The following is a 22,621-nucleotide window of genomic DNA, read 5'->3' as shown; positions in this document are numbered from 1 at the left end:
TAATTTTCAGAGGAAATGTTTAGCAAGTCCAAAGCATACAAACAGGAAACATTTTATCAGGCAGACAGGAGTGCACTTTCAACAAAAGGAAAATGAAAAGAAATTTTCCACTGATGTTGCAACAAGGAGCAAATATATTGTGTGCATTCATCCATTTTAAAGATTATTTTTGGAGTAATTAAAATAGATCTCTGGATGTTATAAAAAGTCCAGAGGCCCTTTTAAGGAAATGAACCTTTAAATTACAGTTCTGCCATGTTTTGCTGTCATATCTGATGTGTCAAAGTAAGCACGAAAATAAAACTAAATCCTTATTGGTTGATGGTTTCATTTTCATTTAGTTTCTAAAGTGTCTGAAAGTCAAGAAGTCAAAAGTACTGCAAAAAGAATTTCATGGATTAATTTAAATTAAATTAAATATACATGTTAAAGATTTATATTTGTATACATTTTACTGGGATGTGTCATAATGTAAAAGCCTGCAACATTAGCAAAGAAGTAAAGCATCAAACTATGCTAATATCTCTAATAGATCTGAATAGGCTTTTGTACTTTCTAGGGGAAAATAACTTCCTGAACATTGAATATTAATTACCCTCATAGAGATTACACTTTTAAAAAAATGTTATGTCCCAAATCTGAAACTAGATTCACAAACACTAAAAAAATACATCACATTTATATCACACAAAATAGCTCAGGTTCTTGTCATTTCAGAGTTTTCTAAAGCAATGCTGGTATCTGTTATGTACAATCCTAAAGTGGCCTCTAAAACAATACAAGTAAGTAACATCCATTTTCCCAGGTAACATGCTACTTCAGAATTTAAAATTCAATTTATTTTTTTTAATTCTCATTCCTCCTTTTCCCTTTCTCTTTCCCTTCCTGACTTAGTCTGTTTTCCTCCTTCCCTTCTCTTTACACATTCCATTCCTTGCTACACCAGAGGTTGAAAAAGGAGAACATCTCCATGTCTTGCAACTCTTTGTTAAGATTAACACCTGCTACTGGCTTCTGGTTAATCTTTCAGCAACATTAAGTGTTAATTTTTTTTTCTTTGATTTTGTTGCTTTGCTTTTATCTTTTTTTTTTTTTTTGTCTGTAAAAGAACATCAGTGTTGTACCTGCACCACTACCAATTCTATTATTTCTCTCATGTATTTCATGTTATTTTCTGGTCTATTGTTAAAAAGAAAAAAGATTTGTCTCTTGAAGAAGTAGAAAAATAGAAAACATTCATCAAAGAATTAGCTCTGGTGAACCTAGCACAGTAGAAGTAGGAAGCACGTTGCATAACAATGATGAAGTATTGAAAGACAGCCAGTACTTTTTTTCTGACTGTGAAGACTATTGTGTAGGCAAGACCCAAACTTTGAGACAGCAAAGACAAGCCCTTGTCTTGTAGCGTTGGTGTTTGTTGTGGTTTAAACACAACCAGCAATGAAACATCATGCTCATTCACACATTTCAAACACCCCTACCCCCCATAATGGGATGGTGGAGCAGTAGGATGGGAGAAAAAAAAAATAACCAAGGGCCTTATGGATAGAGACAAGGGCAAGGAGAGCTCACTCCCAAATATCGCTCCAGGAAAAACAGACTTGACCATTCAACTAGAAAAAAGAAAATAAGAAAATTTATTCCACTGCCATCTAGAAACAGAAAAGACAGCAAAACCAGAGCAGGATGATGAGGAAATTGAGCCAGCCCTTTAAGATCTCCTTCCCTCACAGCTGCCTTCTTCCTGTGCTCAGCTCCCTGCTCCTGATAATCTGTACCTCCTCCCCCTCAGCAGTGCAAGGGAGCAGGGAATGGGAGTTTCTGTCAGTCCCTCACAAATGGTCTACGCTGCTTCTTTTTGTTCAGATAAGGAGTGAGTCTCATACTCTTCCGCTGCTCCAGCACATGATTCTTCCCACAGGATACAGTCCTTAATGAACCTCTCTGTGAATCCTTTCAAAGAGCTGCAGCTCCTCACAGACTCCTCCAACCTGGGTCTCCTCTGTGGCAATAAAACTCCAGCCACATTCCACTTCAACATCATCTCCCTAGAGCCACAGCCCCTCTGGGGATTTGGGTCCTCCATGATCTGCCATTACATTTCAGCTTCACTATTGTCCTTCATGGATGGCAGGGTGACAGTCTCATCACAAGATGCAAGGGAATGTCTGCTCCAGCACACCTCCCCTCCTTCCTCGCTGACCTTGATGTTTGCATGGTCGCTTGTCTCTCACCCAACTCCTTCCACCACCTCCATCTCCTCTTCTTCCAGCTTCTTCTCAAAAAGTAGTCACAGAGATGACTATTTGGCTCAGTCATATAGATGGTCTCACTTAGAACCAAGGAAACTTTTGAGCACCCATGCCATCATTGGAGCCCCTCCCTAGTTACTAGAAATAGCTCCACACAAACCCAGCACAGTGTTGATGTGCTTTTTCTTTTCTTGATCTGCAGTTTTGTGTTTATGCAGATTGTATTTTGTTTTCTATTATAGGTCATATGTATAATTATATGATATAGAATATTTGTACACTAAGTTCTTAAAAATATGAATCACCTGATTCATAAAGAGCTCTGTTTAAAAAGTGGAATAAACAAGGTGAAGCATCATCAATAATAAGTCCAGTTCATTCCCATATTAAAACAGAGGCAGGGAAAAATAGTGACTATGCAAACTAAGTTAAAGGGTCAGATTATAATACCAAGGCTTGCATAGAACACAGAGTGGAATATGAAAATTTAAGTCAGATATTTGCGTCTATATTACTACTTTGCCTACTGATTACTCCACATTCTCCAAAAATCAAAATAATCAAGTATAAGAGAAATCATTTGCCCAGAAGTCCATATGTTCACATTTGTGTGTGTGACATTTTTCAGTCTAGTAAACGATCTTTTTAAAATGTATTATATCATTCTCTTGTATGTTTTTTCACTCAAATTTAGCATTTGTAGGAAATGTTTGACAAAGCTGCATTAAGTAGAATATTCAAGAATCAATTAACATTGCAGGTTCAAAAATAATTTGTGAAATGGAGCAGAAGCTTTTGTTTTGAAAAAAAAAATCGCACCAACAGTCAATTCACACTATTTCTTATTTTCTGTGCTTTGCACTACCTCATCTCTCCTTCTATTCCCTTTGCATCATCAAAGGGTTCAGAGATTATCTCAAGATTGTGATCTGGAACATCCAAAGCAAGTATACTGGCGCTTTGCATGCAGGAAACGGACCAGGAGTATGCATGCAACCTTGCACTAGGGCTAGCATTCAGCATCCAGCTATGAAGAAAATAAACCAGAAAACCAGAGAATTCTTATTACAGTGGTTTAACACTGTAGTGTCTTCTCATTATGTGGAAACAGACGGCTTCGTGTTTAGATTGTTGTGCATGCATTTAGTGCTGGATCTTCTGGTGGGTTTCATACTCCATTGCCTAACAGAAGGAAAAAATTGAAATTCTAGGTCAGCTCTGGGTAAACATTTCTCTGTGGCCTGACTCCAACATAAGCACTTTATTTTAATGATAACGGTAGCTCTGGTGTTCATTCTAAAATCCTTAAACGTACTTAACAACCTGTTTATGCTCAGAGTGTAGTGAGTTTATGGGGACAGCCAAATGAAACAGATAAGTGTATTATGTAAAAGCATGTTCTGAAATGTTTATTCTAGCAGTTAGTATGCATCTGGAGCAAATTCATTAACTGTTTTCCTCAGGTTTCATGGATTTTAAATACAGCATATTTATTTTAATTTAGATGAAGACAATTATGTGGGAAATTGAAAGGTTTTGACAGTACAAGTGTAAATTGAGCATGTTTGAAAAGGTTTGGGCATCTTGAAATCGTCATTAATATTTCACACAACTGAATTTCCCACACATACAGGCTGTATGCTGTTCCAGCCATGCAAAAGCAGGTGCAGCTATTAAAAATCTATATTCGTTCATGTATTAAAACTTCATTTAACACAATGGCAACATTTATCCCTTTATCTAACAAATCACTTTCTGTAATGAAATTAGGGAATTGGAGTCAAGTTTATCCTGAATGTGCATGTGTGTAGCAAGACATTTATTTATCTTTTTGTACCTGTTAGCACTTCCAAAATATCTATCACCATTTCACATGCAAATGCTATTTTTAAATGGCTAGTCACTATTAAAGGCATTATAAGTCTGATTTTTCTATCTGTGAAATCATTTTTGCACAATTTCTAATTATCTTTTGTAACCTCATGAAGGAAATTACTTCTCTGTGAAATGCTTTCTCTATATCAGACACTGATTATACATGTATTTCTATAGTAGATATGGCAACTCTTAATATCAGTTAAAGCAGTAAAAAAAATAGCTAGACTTCTACCAAAATAATTTTGCTATGACAGATACTAGTAATATTTGTAATATTCTTTTCCTGTATTGAATTAGTCTATATGAGGAAAAGGAATTAAGTTTAATTACATCAGATTTTTGAGACGTGGATTCAAGGTGATTTCAGACTATATTTATTACTAAGTCCAGAGTCAAGTTGGAGTTGTGCCTTTCACCATGAGCAGCCGATTGGTTAAAATAACAACAGAAAAATTCACAGATACAAAGAAACAAGTCTCTTTTCATCACATTCTGTCCACATCTTACCACTTCTATCATTTATATATGTGTCCAGATAGAATAAGGTGAAGTTAACAGTATTTTAAAGCTGTTAGAGTATTATGCTCTTTAAACACTGTTATAGAATAAAACCACTAACCTTTTGTCAGTGTATCCTGCCCTGAAGCAAGCACAAGGAATTTTATTGACTAGAGTTTTTTGGTTTTTTGTTTTTTTTTTTTTTTTTCTAAAGGAAACAGATTTATGACCTTCAATAAGGGCTCTGGGAAATCTAAAGAAATTATGGATGCAGGTATGTTACCTGGGGCATATACATTTCCTTGGTAAATATCAGCAAGAAAAGCAACCGTTAGAACAAGACAAGCAGTAAGTAAAGAGAAGCATGAGAACACAACTTTTGCTTCACAGCTTTTGTTTCCCTGTCACAAGAAAACTATTTCAAGACAGAACTAAAAGTCTCTCCAACACTTTCTCCCACTCTCTCTGAAGACTGCAGCTTGATTTTATGGTACAGAAGCTGTGACTTTTACCCCTAAGGCACAAAACCACTTTGATATACAAGAGAAAATATGAATGCATAAGGGACAGAACAACAAATTCCCTTTCATTAAGAAACTGGCATGCAAATAATGTGGGTTTGGACATATCTTATTCTCAATGGGGAAAAAATTTCCAAGCTTTTCATTGAGGAAGAAAAATGTAAAGTAATATTTGAGGGCAATAGGTAGTAGACTTGTCTCAGCAGCAGCTTTGTATGTGACTAGACAGATCTAGGAATTTGTATCAGCCTGACTTTTCCTTGAACTGTCAGCATAGGATTAATGCTATTAATTCCTCAGTTATACAATACTAAATAAAAGAAAAAAGAAAAAAAAATACAGTCCTACATATATAACTATATCCTTTATTTAAAAATAAACCATATATTTCAGTAAGATTAAGAAGTTAAGATCACTCCTTGTGAGACTAACATAGGTTGTATCAAAGCTAAAAGTAAAAAACAAGTCCTCTCAAAGTACTTGATTTTTATTTCAGTTTCAGGTGTAGAAAATAATTTCAGTGGACAAATTTAGAAATTAGACTAAAAATCAGCATCTAACCTTAAGGAAAATAATTCAGTGGAATTTATGAGACCAAATCAACAAATATTCACATTTTTTTCTTTAAAGCCAGGAATTTCTATTTTGATAGTCTGATCTGCTTAAATAATTTAAACTTGTGACTTCTTTTTAAATAACAGCAAAAATAACTCAAAACCCCTATGCTGTTAAGGAGAGTTGGTTAAGCATAAAAGTTTCAAAAAGGTCTATGAACCAAAGCTCTAATGTTCAATCTTTTCCAAATGTCACAGATTTTATAAAATGTTTTTTGAACATGAGTTCTAATTTAGTGAATCCTTTCCTCAGTGAATAATTCCCTTATTGCTTTCCAGGGACCTTGGATTACAAAACATGCTTGTCTACCTGGGGTAGTACATGTTATTCAAATAATGAAGAAAGGCCATATAGAAAACTTTGTATGCTGTTGTTCTTTCCAGAAACATAAATAATCCAACACTATTCACAAGTTACCTTAGAGATGAACTAGACAGTAAACTATCAGGGAAATTAAGTATCCTCTTGCAGGGAAAAGCACTGGGGAAAAATGTACTGCTTTATCTGCAGTGGTGAGACAAATCTCCTACCTGCTACACTGAAACAAAATAGAACTATTTTCCAGGTATTACTGCATGTAATGGATCTGCATGGCCAGGTTTTGGTAGTGGGAGGCTACAGGGGTGATCACTTAAAAAAAAAAAAAAAAAAGGAAAAAAAAAAAAAACTGATAGAAACTTTCCTTGTATCTGATGGGACCAGTGTCAATCAGCTCTGAGATGGACCAGCCGCTGACCAAGGCCAAACCAATTAGTGATGGAAGCAATATCTCTGTGAATAACGTATTTAGTATTTGAGAAGGGGAAGAAGTTGCTGGGCAGATGCTAAACTGCAGTAGCAGCAGAGGGGAGTGAGAATGTGAGAACATCTCAGTAGACATCAATGTCAGCAGAGAAGGAGGAGGAGGAGGTGCCCAAGCACTGAAAGAAAGATTCTCCTGTGACCTGTGGTGAAGACCATGGTGAAGAAGGCCCTGCCCATTCAACTATAGAGGCCCACAGTAAAGTAGAGATCCAACTGCAGCCTTGAGAGGACCCCCCAACCCGAAGCAGGTGGATGCCTGAAGGAGGCTGTGATCCTATGGGAAGTCTGCATTGGAGAAGGTTTCTGGCAGGACTTGGGAACCCATGGAGAGAGGAGCCCACATGCTGCACCAGATTTGCTGTCAGGCCTTGTGATCCCTTGGCAGACCTCCACTTGAGCACTCTGTTCCTGAAGGACTGATTACCCCATGGACGAGACCAAAGTTGGGGCACTTTGTGAAGAACAACACTCTGTGGATGAGATACACACTGGAACTGAACTGCAGCCCATAGGAAGGACCATTCTGGAAAAGTTCATGGAGGATTGTCTCCTGTGGGAGAGATACCACACTGTAGCATAGAAAGTATGGAGCCACCCCTCTGAGAGGAAACAGCAGCAAAGACTTGCTGAGATAAACTGACCATAACCCTGATTCCCTGTCCCCATGCACTGCTGGCAGACAGTAGATGGAAACTCAGGCAGAACTGAGGGGGCATGGGGGGGGAAATGTTTTAAGATTCAGTTTTTATTTCTCATATCCCTACTCTATTTCAGTTTATTATTAAAAAATCAAATCAATTCTCATCAAGTTGAGTCTGGTTTGCCTGTGACAGTAATTGTAGTGTGATCTCCCTGTGAACCCTTCATAATGTTTCTTTCTCTCCTGTCCAGTTTGAGAAGGGAAGTGATAGAATAGCCTTGGTGGGCACCTGGCACCCAGCCAGGGTTCAGACACCATACTACATTAGTACTGGATGGGATATTTTCTTCACGCCAGGGAACAAGTTCTGGATTTACACTGGAGGCAGAATATAGTGGGATTATACCTATGACTTAATCATGGTTTCCCATGTAAACTGTAAAGTAGAGTTCCAAAGAACAGGCAACATCATGCTGGTCCAGGATATGTCTGCCTGTCTTGAGAGAAAGTAGCTTGAGTCACATAAGGAAAAAAATGAATTAATAATTTGCCAGTAACAAAGAAAGCAAACCACTTGAATCAGACTAGTCCAAAGTTATTTCTCCTGCCTTCTTCTTCATGGAACTAGCTTTGTGTTCTTGAAGGTAGAGCCCACCTGAGGCACAGAAGGCCTTAATTCAAAATTCTAGATAGGTGTACTTATGGACCAATACAACATTTTAAAAATTATCTTAATCTAGATTGTAGTATCATTAGAATAAATTAGTTTAAGATTAAACTGCAATGAAACAACTAGAATTCTATGATTTTTACTATTTCTACAGACTACTATGGTTCTTGAGAGTTTTTCCTGCCATCCTTACTCTCAATTTTGAATTACTGAGGAAAAATCTAGTTATTTAAATTAAGAAACCAAGAAGCCACCAGACTGACCTTTTCCTTTCACTATAAAATGAATACACCCTTAAAAATCTCATGTTGTTCACTGAGACAGGAGAGACTTTGAAGAGTGCTTAAGCCCTTGACTGCATTTGTAATTTCTTGCACAAGCTTTTCAACCTTTCTAAATTGTCAGGAATAGAGGTGCACATGCACACTGACCCTCCACATCATTCCCTGCCCCCTCCTATTTTTTTTATGCAAGCAGATATGAAGATATGAAAAGTAGGTAATTTGAAAACAGCTATAGGTAGTGGAGATACAGAAGGGATGTATTAACAAACAGTTCCTTTAGAGCCTTGCTTTTCCTTGACAGCAGCAATCACTGTTATTCCCTTCATCTTCCCCTATCACAGCAGAGGCACAGTCTGATTCCCTAACCAATATTCCAACTTGGTATTTAGGCCAAATTTTCTTTTCTTTCTCTAAGGTGGAAATCTGGGTTCAGGGATAAGAGAAAGCAGGGTAATATTCTGTGTAGTATTGAGAGAATGTGTGGACTCAGGAGAGGGAACTTGCACCTGAGATCAGACAGCTTAGCAAGGGGAATGTAAGGAGATTTTTATGCCATCGTTCCCTGAAAATACAGATCTCTCTCAGCTCCTGTCTCAGTGTTTTAAACATCAGCCCTTCTTTTCCCCCTAATCAATCTTCAAGGTCTAATTGACTCCTCCCTCTCTCGTGTCCCCAAACTACCTGACGTCTCTGAGTCTGCCTAGAGACACTATCCCATCTCAGGTCTATTCTCCATCTCAGATCACCTGCTTTCACTAAACTAATTTTTGCCATTCCATCGACACATAATTTTATTTTATTTCTGAGATAATAGGACTCAAATTGGTTATTGCAGGAAAGCTTGAGGCCTTCTCTAGTTAGAAAGTGCTAAATGCCATACAGCATTTGTCAGCGAAATGAGAGACTTATCAAAGCACTTTGATAATACTAAAAATGGATAGGGATGCTACATGAGTAAAACTGGAATTCATTACACAGTGAAGATAATCTCTCTCCTTTGGCAATATTGAAGCACTTGAACTTAGCAAGGAAGAGTTTATGAAAGTGAGCTGAAAGGCTCTGAGATGCTTCTTTGCCAACTAAGCCAACTTTGTGTACGGTGGTATTAGATCTTAGTGACCATGGATCATACCATAAGTATTTATTTTAAATGTGTTAGTTACTTCTAAATATAACAATATATACTTCTTTGGATACGCATTTCAAAACTCTTAAAAATAAACCAAAGGCATGATGAGCTTAATGAGTTCTTGATATTCTAGTATTTTTACTATTATTAATGACTCTGGCGACACTAAATAGTAGTAGTAGCCATACACAAACTCTTCTTAAAACATCTCCCTAAGCTTTACAAAACAGTCACAATTTCTATTTCATAACAGAAGAAATTGAGGTGCAAAACCTGAATCTCAGAGGATTTGTGTCAGGGAAATGGTCTGTCAAGTTCAGAGTTTTAAGTTCAAAACATTGAACTAGTAGGCAAGAAACATGTCTACACACAGCTATGTTCGACGAGCTGAGACAAGATACAGCAAATAAGAACTGACAGTCTGATGGAAAGCTAGCGCCATCCCTATCTAGATAATTTTCTCTGAAGTTCTTTAGGTGAACTCTCTTGGGTTTTCTTATTTTTCTTATTTACTGAATACCTGTTGTAAATGTTCTGAATACATTTTACATAAACATACTGTGTGTTCTGGAAATTAATCTCACTTTTGTCTTAGACCACTATGAAAAGTCAAGGAAAAGGTCTTGAACTTAAGGGATGATTTTGCCTATTCAATATGAATATGAACCATGCCAATTTGTTTGTTGGTTTAGGTTTTTAAAAAATATAATAAGAATTCTGCATTCCAAATAAAACACTGCAAAATGAATTTTAATCTCTGAGTCATTGGAAAACATTGTTTACAGTTCAGAACACAGAGAACATCCTGAAGTGACCATCCATCATTGCTCTGAATTGTTGGAGGAAATAAAACTAAAACCAAGAAATCAGTATGTAATTTTATTTTAATTGTAATTCCAAGATGGTCTTACCATAATCAAAATAAGTCCAGTCTGATGGAATTTATAGATAGGTAGTATTGAAAACATGTTTCCAGCCTCAATTTATGTTGAGGTACAAAAATCAGACTTCAGATCAATGGTATAATAAAATAGTACAAAGTAGCTGATGAAAGTTAACTTGATTCCAACACAGGAATTCACCATGATAAATATATCTCCGATTTCCACATCTGATATCCATTTTTAAAACTAATAAATCATTTAAATATGGATGCAATGGTTCCTACAAGCTGTTGCAACATTACAAGGACAACGTTAACAATAATGCACTTTTTCTGAATTCAGAATTATAAAAAATAGATTTGAAAGTTAAATTATGCGCATGTAAGTATTGTGCGCAAACACAACTGACAACAACCCAACTAGTCTTTTTCTGGCTGGCATTTCTATCTTCTAGAGGTTTGAATTCACCTAATAGACCCTGTGTTTTTGTCTCAATGGGGAATGATTCAGATTAAAATCTGTCTAGGTAAGCAAAATGCTGGACTCTGAGGCCAAAGCATAGATATCTATGAGCTGGATTGGACTACAATTCAAATGTTGAGGGTAAAGCTGAGACTTGTTGCATCCTAAGCACAGTTTGAGTCCTGCAAGGCATGGTAGGAATTTCAGTTGCAAGGCCATTAATGAGACCCAAAAAAAACCCCCAGTGGATCGTGTTTAAAGACCTTGCCAAATCCCCCATGTGAAAACACTCCACGACTGTTGGACTGATTTTTTTCTTCTCCTTATGATAAAGGACTCTGGAGGAAAAGAAAAAGAGAGAGACAGGGAGATGATGTTAAAAGATTCATATAATTTGCATCCTTGATCATAACTGAAAAAAAGCCAGGTAAAGTCAGAAGGATCACAAATCTCAGTCAACATAATCATATTCTGATTTCATTACTCTACTGTGCACAGCCTTGATAAGAGAGATTATTAGAGTCAGTGGTAAACTCAGTTTGTGGATCTTTATTTCAGAATTTTAATTCATTTACTCTAGCAAACATTAACCTTTTGTTTCATTATATGTATCTCTAAGAGTAGCTCCTTAGAAATTCTCCAGGTCTTCATTAAAAAATACCATGACAGTGAGTATGAAAGTGAAAACAATTTTCAGTGCTTTAATATAAATATTTAATCATTTGGCAATATGCTAGCTGTATTTAATTTATTTTTAATTTTGCAGTTACTATATTTTTAGCTGTTTAAAATGCTATTCTTACACTGGAATCATGAAGTCAGCCCAAGCATTATAAACAACCCTGTAGACAGTATTTATCATTGTAAGAGCTAGTGGAAAAAATCCTACAATCTCTCTAGTTGTTATAATAATGATGTTGGTTTCCTGTTCTCTTCAAGGGTAATTAATGAAGAATTTGGCTGAACTGCACATACCAGGCAGCTAAGGTAATATTCTATGTACACATTTCACTACAGCATAATACACAATACAAGCCTTGTTTTCTTATTTCTTACTTTGAAAATCAATCAAGTAACTAGGCAACCAAAATACTGAGCTATAACTAATAGTACTTTGCTGAAGTCATTTGTAATTTCATTAATTCTTCTACTAGTGTTGTCCATCTGAGATCAGGAAAATTTCATTACTGTCTTCGAATATATTTAATGTATAACAAATTAACAATCAATTAAACATGATTTTTTCTTAGTTCTTTTTATCCCATTTGTCCCTAAACTATATTAGTGTTCTACATGATGTTCTCTCTTTCCTTCAGATTTTAAGTAATCACTGATCTTTTAATAAAATTCAACTTTTTCTAGTCTCGAACAAGCTGACAAACTAAAAAGAAAATATTCCCATCGTATTCTGCATGACTTCAAGCTTTATGATATGTTTAGAGATTTACAAATGTAGGAATTGCGATTTTTTTTTGTTTCTTGTTTCTGGTTGGACACTTATCAAAAACATCTATTTAAAACACCACGACTGACTATGATAGATACAAATCTTCAAAAGGGAAACTAGCAAAAACTTTGACTCTGATCAAGAGTTAAAATGAATGATTGGATCTTTTTTTTTTCATATGAGTTCATATCTGATTTTCACCTCATGTAATACATTTCCATTTCCATTGTGCAACAGCAAGGTTCCTTCTTACCCCCACTCACCTACTGTTCCTGGCAAGAGACTTCAGCTGTAAAGGAGGGCATCAGGAAGTATATTCTTTCCTTACACACCTGCAGATTGCTTGATATTATCAACAAATACTTCACACTTCAACCTTCTGTAGTGAAATGCCAGTGAAGGTAAAATACTGAGACTGACTAATCAGAAAATTGAGACTCTTCACTTCAACAGCCTGCTAGTCACTGTAATATCATTCATATATTTGTAAGGAGACTGTAAAACATGGAGTGGAATACAGAGATAGGAAGTTTCCTGCTCATTATTTTAAGCATCTTTGTGTATTTTCTTTAAAAGTACACTATTAATAAGCAAAGCTGCCAATTATTTTCAGTATCTGCCACAAGTACAGACTTGTGACAAACAATCTCCAAAAGTATTCATGCACAACATCTAATCAACCAACTTCTCAGAGACAGTAGAAAAAAACACAAATGTACTAAATAAAGCAAGGTCTGCATACAATGGACTTATAAACTACTTAGAAAGACTTATCAATTATTTCAAAATACATCTGCTGCATGAAACAAGCCAAATCCATGCAATGCAGATGAGTTTGAACTCTACCAGAAGAATTCACACAAAGTATTGAAATAATAATTAAGGTTGCATAATGTTTTAGTTCAATCATGCATACACTTTTGCAGTATATCAATATAAAATATGTACATCTAGAAGAGAAAGAAAGATATAAGCAAATCTTCCCAGTGTAAAACATAATTAAAGTCTTTCCATGTGACTTTGTAGCTTTGATGTGTATTCTGGTGCAAGTTACTAGTCAAGCTAGACACCCACAAAACCATGAGTCCTGATGAGATGGGCCAATGAGTGCACAGAGAGCTGACTGATGTTATTGCTAAGCCACTCTTCATCATTTTTGAAAGATCATGGATCACAGATGAGATATCTGAAGACTGGAGGAAGGCCAATGTCACCCCAGTGCTAGAAGGAAAACCTGGGAAACTACGGGCCAATCAGCCTCAACTCTTCCTGAAAGGTGATGGAACAGCTCATCCTGAATGTTACCACTAAATATATGAAGGAAAATGGTTATCAGAGGAAGTCAACATGGATTCACCAAGGGGAAATCCAGTTTGACCAAAACTGATAGCCTTCTATGAGGGCATATCTGGCTGCCTAAATGAAGTGAGAGGAGTGGATGTCATTTACCTTGACTTCAGCAAGGCTTTTGACATTGTCTCCCATAGCATCCTCGTCAGAAAGCTCAATCTGTGTGGCTTGGATGAGTGGACAGTGAGGTGGATCGAGAGCTGGCTGAATGACAGAGCCCAGAGAGTGTTGATCAATGGCACAGAATCAATTTGGAGGCCTGTGGCCTATAGAATTCCACAGGGATTGATTCTAGGGCCAATATTTGTTCAACATCTTCATCAGTAACGTGCATAAGGGGACAGAGTGTACCCTCAGCAAGTTCACTGATGACACCAAACTGGGAGGACTGGCTGATTCCCCAGAAGGCTGTGCTGCCATTCCGCGGGGTCTTGAATGGCTTGAAAGTTGGGCAGAGAGGAATCTCATGAGGTTCAACAAGGACAAGTGCAGAGTCCTGCATCTGGGAAAGCACAACCCCATGCACCAGTACATGGAAAGCTGAGGGTGACCTGCTGCAGACCAGCTCTGTGGAGAGGGAACTGGGAGTTCTGGTGAACAGCAAACTAAATATGAGTCAGCAATGTGCCCTTGTAGCCAAGAAGGCCAATGGCATCTTGGGGTACATCAAGTAGACTATGTCCAGCAGGTTGAGGGAAGTTATCCTCCCACTCTGCCCTGGTGAGGCCTCATCTGGAATCCTGTGTCCAATTCTGGGCTCCTCAGCTTAGGAAGTATAGGGAACTTCTGGAGACAATCCAGCAGAGGGCCACCTAGATGATCAGGGGACTGGAACATGTCTTTTATGAGGAAAGGCTGAGAAACCAGAGGCTGTTTAGCCTGGAGGAGAGAAGACTGAGGAGGGACCTTATAAATGCTTATAAATACCTAAAGGGCTGATGTCAAGAGGTTGGGGCAAGTCTTTTTTTCTTTAACACCCAGTGTCAGGATAGAGGGTAATAGGCACAAACTTGAACCCATGAAATTTCTCTTGAACATCAGAAAAAACTTCTTTACTGTAAGGATGAGGGAGTACTGCAACAGGCTGCCCTGAGAGGTTGTGGAGTCTCCTTCTCTGCAGGTTTTCAAAACCAACCTGGACACACTCCTGTATCTCCCTCCCTCATCTGTCCTTTCATCCTGGGCTCAGCTCACTGCTCTCAATATCTCTACCTCCTCCCTACTCAATGGCTCATGGGGGAGCTAGGGAATGGGGGATGTGATCAGTCTCATAGATGGGCTCTGCTACTTCTTTCCTCTCAGGGGAGGACAACTTCTTGCATTCTTTTCCTGCTCTGATATGGGATCACTTCCATGGGACACAGTCCTTAATGATCTTCTCTGGTGTGGGCTCTTCCCCAGAGTTAAAGTTTCTGCAGATACAGGGTCCCTCACATGGGACATGACTTCTTCTGGGAAAAAGTATAATGAGTTTCTTTGGTGTGGGTTACTCCCCACAGTTACAGCTTCTGTGAATATGGGGTCCCTCACATGGGGGACAGCCTCCTCTCAACATAGTCATTGCCCCTGGCATGAGGTCTTTAATGAAGAGAATCACTGCCCATGATGCACGGTCTTTATCAAAATGTAAACAAATCTCACCTTCACCAGTCCTCTCCATAGGATGAAGGGAAGTCTCTGCTCCAGCACACTTCCTCCTCTCTTCCCTCACTGACCTTGGAGTCCACATGGTTGCTTTTCTCTCTCTTCCCACTCCTTGCACCATCTCCAGTCAGAAAAGAGGAAAAGGGATAGAAGAAAGAAGGAACAGGAAGAACCCTCCTCTTCCAGCTTCTTCTTAAAAAGTGATCGTGGAGGTGTCTAATTGGCTCAGCCCCAGAAGTGGATCTGGCTCTGAGCTGGGGAGAGTTTCAAGCAACTTCTTACAGAATTAATTTTTACAGCCCCTTCCCCTATACCAGAAACAACTTTATGTCAAACCATGATACCTCTAAATGCACACATTTACAAGCATATCTTGGTGGTCTGTGAACTATGTGTTCCACCTCAAGCAACTCACTTCACAGAAAATTATTCCCTTTATTTGTAATAAAGTACACATCTTGCTCAGCCAAGATGCAAGTCCCTCTTTCCTTTTATTTCCTTTTCCAAACTCTCACCTTTCCAACATCTAAGAGGACGGTTTTGCCCTTCCTGGAGCAGCTGCTGCACAGAAAAGTAGGAAAGTTGAGACAATGTTTGTGAAAAGAACTCTGCTTCTCTCTGCTATGCAGAGAAGATAGTAGAGGATTCTTTGCTAGGCAGAAAGCATTCATTATGTAGAAAGCCTTCTTATTCTGGGTGAAAATGTGAGGTAAGTAGTATTTCAAGAGGTTTTCAATAGTCTGAAGTGTTTTAGAGGGAGTAGAGAAGATACTTTTGGATTTTTAGTGTATTTACTTCAAGTCTCCATTTGCTCAGATTCTTCTTTTCCCCCACAAAATAGGTGAAGGATGTGTTTCTATACCTCTAGATCAAAATTGTTATTATATTGTCTATCAAACCTACAAATAAGGAGATTCATCTTCAGTTTTCAGACCAAATATTTCATGAGGGCTATAGTGTCCCATGACTGTGATTTTCAAAAGGGTATGAATAATACAGGAATTGCTTCACTTCCAAGTACTTTGTCTTAATGAAGGTAACCTAACTTTAGTTTATAATTTTCTTTGAGAAATTAATGAAAGTCCTTTGTTAGCCACATCTAAGTGCAGCTTCTACCACCAATGTCACTTCCATTATTTCCTAAACAGTTGTTTGAGTCACTGTTTAAAGAAAGAAAAGATAACATGTTTTCATCCTATTCTGGTCTAATTAAAGATAACCTGAAACACTTTCTTGTTCTAGTAGTTTACTATTTAAGGAAAAGAGGAGGGAATAGCTTGTTTACTATATTTTACTTTTCTGACAGAGCAAAAATATGAAGAAAACTCTATCTGTGTGAATACATTCCAGATTTGAAGAAGAGAATTTCTTTATCTCGGCCAAGCAAAATGGTACAATTGGCATACTGTAATAGGAAAAGCCTGACAACAAACAGGCCTGCACTCCTGTCTCTGTTCTATATCAGTTGAAACATACCACTGGTAGATTGTATCGGGGAAACGGAAGATTTACCATGTGGGTGATATAAAGGGTAACAATGTCCCATGTCAAATAAATTAAGAGAACTAAGGAAATTTTATTTTTCATATCTATGAGTGTGGGAATAGGGAAGTGTGGGACTTTAAATCAGAAAGCTTAATGAAGATAAAGAATTCAGCTATTACTTACATGTTCAAAATTCCCCCTGACTTCTATAGGATCTTCACATGAGTAAGAGATGCAAGCTAAGACATGAATTTCGATGCTTAGGGTAAACAAAAGAGAGTGGGAAAGCTCCTGCTTTTCCTTGCAACACAGAGCAGTCAATGAGTCACAGTTCCCCTTTTTTACTGTGAGCCTCCTCCCTATCATTAAGAATCAACATATTCCAAGAGTCTGTATGTTGTTGCATTTTACTGTTTCAGACCATCAGCAGTCTGATCCAGTGAGCAAGTACAACACCACATCTATATCTGGTCCAATCCATTTGTAATATGTGGTAAAACAAGTGGAATGTGTGATAAGTAATGACTTTGCATGACTTCTTTTGCAGATTTGCTATAGGAATACAAAATTAAAGCTATGCACACTATGTGCAATTTTCATCAGTTGTTAATCTCTTAAAAGATATGTGGTTAGCAAGGCTTTAACTGTATTGAATTTGTTTGCCAAGGTTTTGTTAGTGGCAGAGCTGTAGGACTGGCTTTGGTAAGAAGGTGATAGAAGCTTCTCATATGTCTGATAGAGCCAATTCCATCGTATCCAGGACAGATCCACTGCTTGTCAAGGCCAAGCCAATCAGTGGCAGTGGTGGTGACTCTGGGATAAAATATTTAATAAGGACTTATGGACCAGTGGAGAGAGTAGCCCACGATGGAACAGGTTTGCTGTCAGGATTTATGACCCTCTAGGGGACACGAGCTGATGCAGTCTTCCTGAAGGATCACTTTCCCTGGAGAAGTGATACACACTAGAGCAGTTCATGAGAAATTGCAGTCTGGAGAAAGGATTCATATTGGAGAAGTTCTTCGAGGATTCTCTCCTCTGGGAGGAACCCGATGCTGGAACAGAGGAATCTTCCCCCTGAAGAGGAAGGAGAAGCAGAAACAGTATATGATGCACAACTTCCATTCCCCGTCCTCCTGCAACTTATAGAATCATAGAATGGTAGGGGTTGGAAGGGACCTTTAGAGATCATCTAGTCCAACCCCCCTGCAGAAGCAGGTTCACCTAGATCAGGTCGCATAGGAACGTATCAAGGTGGGTCTTGAAGACCTCCAAGGAAGGAGACTCCACAACCCTTCTGGGCAGCCTGTGCCAGGGCTCCCTCACCCTCACGGTAAAATAGTTTTTTCTTATGTTTAAATGGAACTTTTTGTGTTCCAGCTTTATCCCATTACCCCTTGTCCTGTTGCTAGGTACCACTGAAATAAGGGATGTTCCAACCTCCTGACACTCACCCTTTAGATATTTATAAATGTTAATAAGATCTCCACTCAATCTCCTTTTCTCCAGACTGAACAGCCCCAGTTCCTGCAGCCTTTCCTCGTATGAAAGATGTTGCAGTCCCCTGATCATCTTGGTGGCCCTGCCCTGGACTCTCTCCAGCAGTTCCCTGTCCCTCTTGAGCTGAGGAGCCCAGAACTGGACACAGGACTCCAGATGAGACCTCACCAGGGCAGAGTAGAGGGGGAGAAGAATCTCCCTTGACCTGCTGGCCACACTTTTCTTGAATCAACCCAGGATGCCATTGGCCTTCTTGGCCACGAGGGCACATTGCTGGCTCATCTTTAGTCAGGGCTCCCAGGTCCCTCTCCACAGAGCTGCACTCCAGCAGTTCAACCCCCAGCCTGTACTGGTGTGTGAGGTTGTTCCTGCCCAGATGAAGGACTCTACACTTGTCCTTGTTGAGCCTCATGAGGTTCCTCTCTGCCCAACTCTCAAGCCGGTTGAGATCATACTGAATGGCAGCACAGCCTTCTGGGGAATCAGCCAGTCCTCCCAGGTTGGTGTCATCAGTCAACTTGCTGAGGGTACACTCTGTCCCCTTATGCACGTTACTGATGAAGATGTTGAACAAGACCGGCCCCAGAACCTATCCCTGTGGAATTCCACTGGCCACAGGCCTCCAACTGGACTCTGTGCCATTGATCACCACTCTCTGGGCTTTGTCATTCAGCCAGTTCTCGATCCACCTGACTGTCCACTCATCCAAGCCACACTGCCTGAGCTTTCTGATGAGGATGTTATGGGAGACAATGTCAAAAGCCTTGCTGAAGTCAAGTTAGATGACATCTACTCCTCTCACTTCATTTAGGCAGCCAGATATGCCCTCATAGAACGCTATCAGTTTTGTCAAACAGGATTTCCCCTTGTTGAAGTCATGTTGACTCCCCTTGAGAACCATCTTATCCTTCATATATTCAGTGGTAACAATCAGGATGAGTTGTTCCATCACTGTTCCAGGGATGGAGGTGAGGCTGATTGGCCTGTAGTTTCCATGATTGTTCAAAAATGATGGAGAGAGGCTTAGCAATCACATCAGCAAGCTCCCTCAGCACTCTAGGATGCATCCCATCAGGACCCATTGACATATGAGCCTTAATCTTGGCCAACAAGACTTTAACCTCTTCCTCTTCCACCCAGGGCAAGTCCTCTGCTGTCCTGGCCATCCTATTATCCTTGCCGGACTGGGCTTCCCAAGCGTTGGCCTTGGCTGTAAAGACTGAAGCAAAGAAGGCATTCAGTACTTTAGCTTTCTCTGCATCCTCAGACACCAGGGCACCCTCAGCGTCTTCCTGGAGGGGAAGAGGAATAGAAAATTGTGGGTAAAGTTGTGCCCTGGAAGAAGGAAGGAGCAGGGAGAAGATGATTGAAGATTTAGTTTTAGCTAAAACATGACTTTACCATGTTTCAACTCCAGTTGACTTAGTCTCAGCAGTATTTTTCCACACAGCTCTTCTATTTGATTAATCCAACTGACAATATCTACCAGTTAGGCTTGTGGTCAATTTGCTAAATTATCTACTAAATCTCTTTCAAAAGGTTATCCTAAATTTGTTTTAACCCAGAAAATTATTGTGGATGTGTTAAGTAACACCATTGCTTCATTAGTAGTATTCTGTTAATGTATTAAATTTTCTTAAGGAGAAACAAACCCTCTCTTCATCTTTCAAAATAAATTCTGTGCAGAGAAAGATTGAAGCTTAAATGCAAAGAGGACATCTGGATAACAGAGGTACTGAGTGATAACATGTATCTATGAAGAAAGCAAGTTGTATTTTATGAACAAGATAAGGTGCTATAAAAAAGGTGTAAACAAATTATTTTTGAAAAATTATGACTGTAGACCTGTTGGCTGGAGCCTGATTTGTTGCAATTCTAGTCCAGAGAAGCTTGAAGTGTGAATATTCTGCATGAGCCTCTTCAGGATTCCCACAAGTAGTATGAGAGGCAGTCAAAATTCAAATAGCAATGGCTGCAGCTTGGGCAGTAGCGTTTCAGCTGTGAAAGCTAAAGCCTCTGTAGAACTGCCTGCTTAAGCCAGGGACTTTATGCTACTTGGCTAATGCTGAATAAACTGATGAAGGCAAAAAATATGCTTATTAATGTTTTCTAACACTTTCCATTATAAAATGCTGATTTTAGTACTTTTCAATTTGTCAATTGGTAGACATTTGGGCTCAATGATCCATAATGTCTTCTCAAAGGTGGTTAAAACTTGTTAGAATGTATTTTTTTCCAAAATAATACAGTCATTTCTGAGAATGAGTCAAGAAGTATGTTGTTTCATGCATGATAATATATAAAAAAAAAAAAAGCAGGGAGGGAGGAAGGTGACAAGGGAAGAAGTTATTTAAATATTCAATATAATTTGAAGCTACAGACTGATATTTGGCACCTAGGGATAACAATGTGGAATGAAAAAAGAAATTTGGCTTTTGTTGCTACTCTAAATGATGAAATTTTGGAGAAAGAAATATTCAGACTCAGTAGAGATTTCTTGACAAGTTCAGAGTATCAGTCAAGGAAGGAGTGGAGTAAACTCACTTATGGCTACATAACATTTATATATATGCAACTGTAATATTTTAAAGCAAAAGGCACAAGAAGAGAAAGTAACAGTCTGTTCAGCCTAGTAGCATCAACACTTATTTCAACCATGCAAGAGGCAAAAGACAGAGCTGCAGGGAATGGGTGTGAAATGGCATAAAAGGGATGAGGCACTGGAAGACTTGATCTCTATAGTGTAAAAAGAGGGGAAACACTGGGATTTATATTGGAGAATACGTCAGAGAAATTTAAGGAGTAAAGATTGTCATTGATTGTCAGTGAGAAAAGAGGGCTTAGATGAAAAGTGAAGGCTTTGGAAGACAGTAAGATCAACAAGTCTTTGAGGCAGAATAATCTATGACAATAAAAACATTATCTCCTTGAAACATATTGTTTCCTTGAACTTGGAAAGGATCCCAGCACTCCTGAACTATTCAGTTACTATATTAGCTCAAGTTATTTGTAGTCTGTATAATGATTTCCATTCATGAGCACCAGTATTAATAAATATGTGGGAGAATTTTACAGTGGCATATCATAATTAGTCATAATATAAATCTAAGTTTGGTAATACTTGAGTGAAAATTGCTTAAGCAACCTTCATTGTGCAATCCCTAAAAAAAAATGGTTATGTAATAGCATGCTGCTTCCCCTTCAAGAAGCATGCTTCATCCAGTACTGAAGATGGGGTACTTCTTGGACTGAAATAAGGTTGCAATAAAATGATTACTGGAGTCGGGATCCCCCATTTGCATCAGAAATTGAAATATGTACAGCAGTTGAATCAAAGACTGTAGGGGGGACAGGGAAAAGAGTATTTTAATGATGAAATTAGTCACTGCTACCTTGGAGAACAGAGTAACCTCTGCTAGCTTTACATGGGTAGCCTCAAGTTATGTGTTTGCCAGTTTCCCATGGCTTAACTTGAGACTGGCCTGCTTTGCAGAAGTACTTTTGAACTCCCTGAATGGCAGCTAAATGTAATAGGAGAAGATATTTGAGTATAGCAGGAACTGTATGCTAGTTTCTGTAAAAGAAATGCTTCTTTCTGTCTTAAACAAGGACAATTTAAACCTCAGTCTTTAAAGGAAACTCCATCAGTCTTTTTCCCATTTGTGCTGGACCAAGACAGGTTATTGGAGTAACAGAATTTACAACTATGAAGAACTCAGGTGTCAATTTTATAGTCTATATGTTTTCTATAGCATGATTATTACAAATAACATCAAATAAAGTGGCTAAGATATGTCCAATTTTCTTCCCATCTTCTTCCTAGAAGGAGAAATATCTGAGGTGTTGCATTTTGAATTTTTAAACATGACAGTATGTACATATATGACGTTATTTGCTTTATAAGAGACAAGATCAAAGAGCAGAAAGTGATTTTTCATTCTTCAGGTTGTACACAGCCTTACACTAAGCTCAGGACATGTCTTTCCTATTCCAAATAAGTTTTCATTCTCTGCAGTGAACAAGTGGAAGCAGAAGTATTTCACATTTTTTCAATATCTTCACCTAGAACTTCATGGTGTATTTAATATATACAGTGTGTTGTCATTGTGTGCATGGAGTCAGGACCTCCCTTCTCCTCCTTCTCCTCTGACCAGACTGTCCTAGGTCAACCACCACCCCTGGTCGTGTTTCTTTCCTGTGTAAATTTGAGCACTGCAGAGGGAAGTGGATTTAACTTGATGCTGAAAAAAATTAGGACTCAATTTAGCAATCTGTTCTCCTGAAATGATGCACTGCAAGGAGCAATAAATTTAAAAGTCTCAGAAACCACAGACTCTGAAGTCACATACAAGGCATTACTAGAGTAGAGCTGCAACAGATACTAGACAATTGTTCCAGGACAGGAAAACTACTAAACTATGTGGTGTTGAGCTAGACTTCAAACAAAAAGTTAAAAATAAAAATTGAGACAAAGTAACAAAGATCAATGGGTAAGTCTTCCTGCTAGCAGGAAGGTTTGGATAGGTTTGTCATTTGCAAAATATTCTCTTGGTGGATT

This window comes from Colius striatus, chromosome 3 (assembly GCF_028858725.1).
Source record: "Colius striatus isolate bColStr4 chromosome 3, bColStr4.1.hap1, whole genome shotgun sequence".
NCBI lineage: Eukaryota > Metazoa > Chordata > Aves > Coliiformes > Coliidae > Colius > Colius striatus.
The sequence above is the reverse complement of the archived record's forward strand: the minus strand, read 5'-3'. Positions refer to the sequence as shown.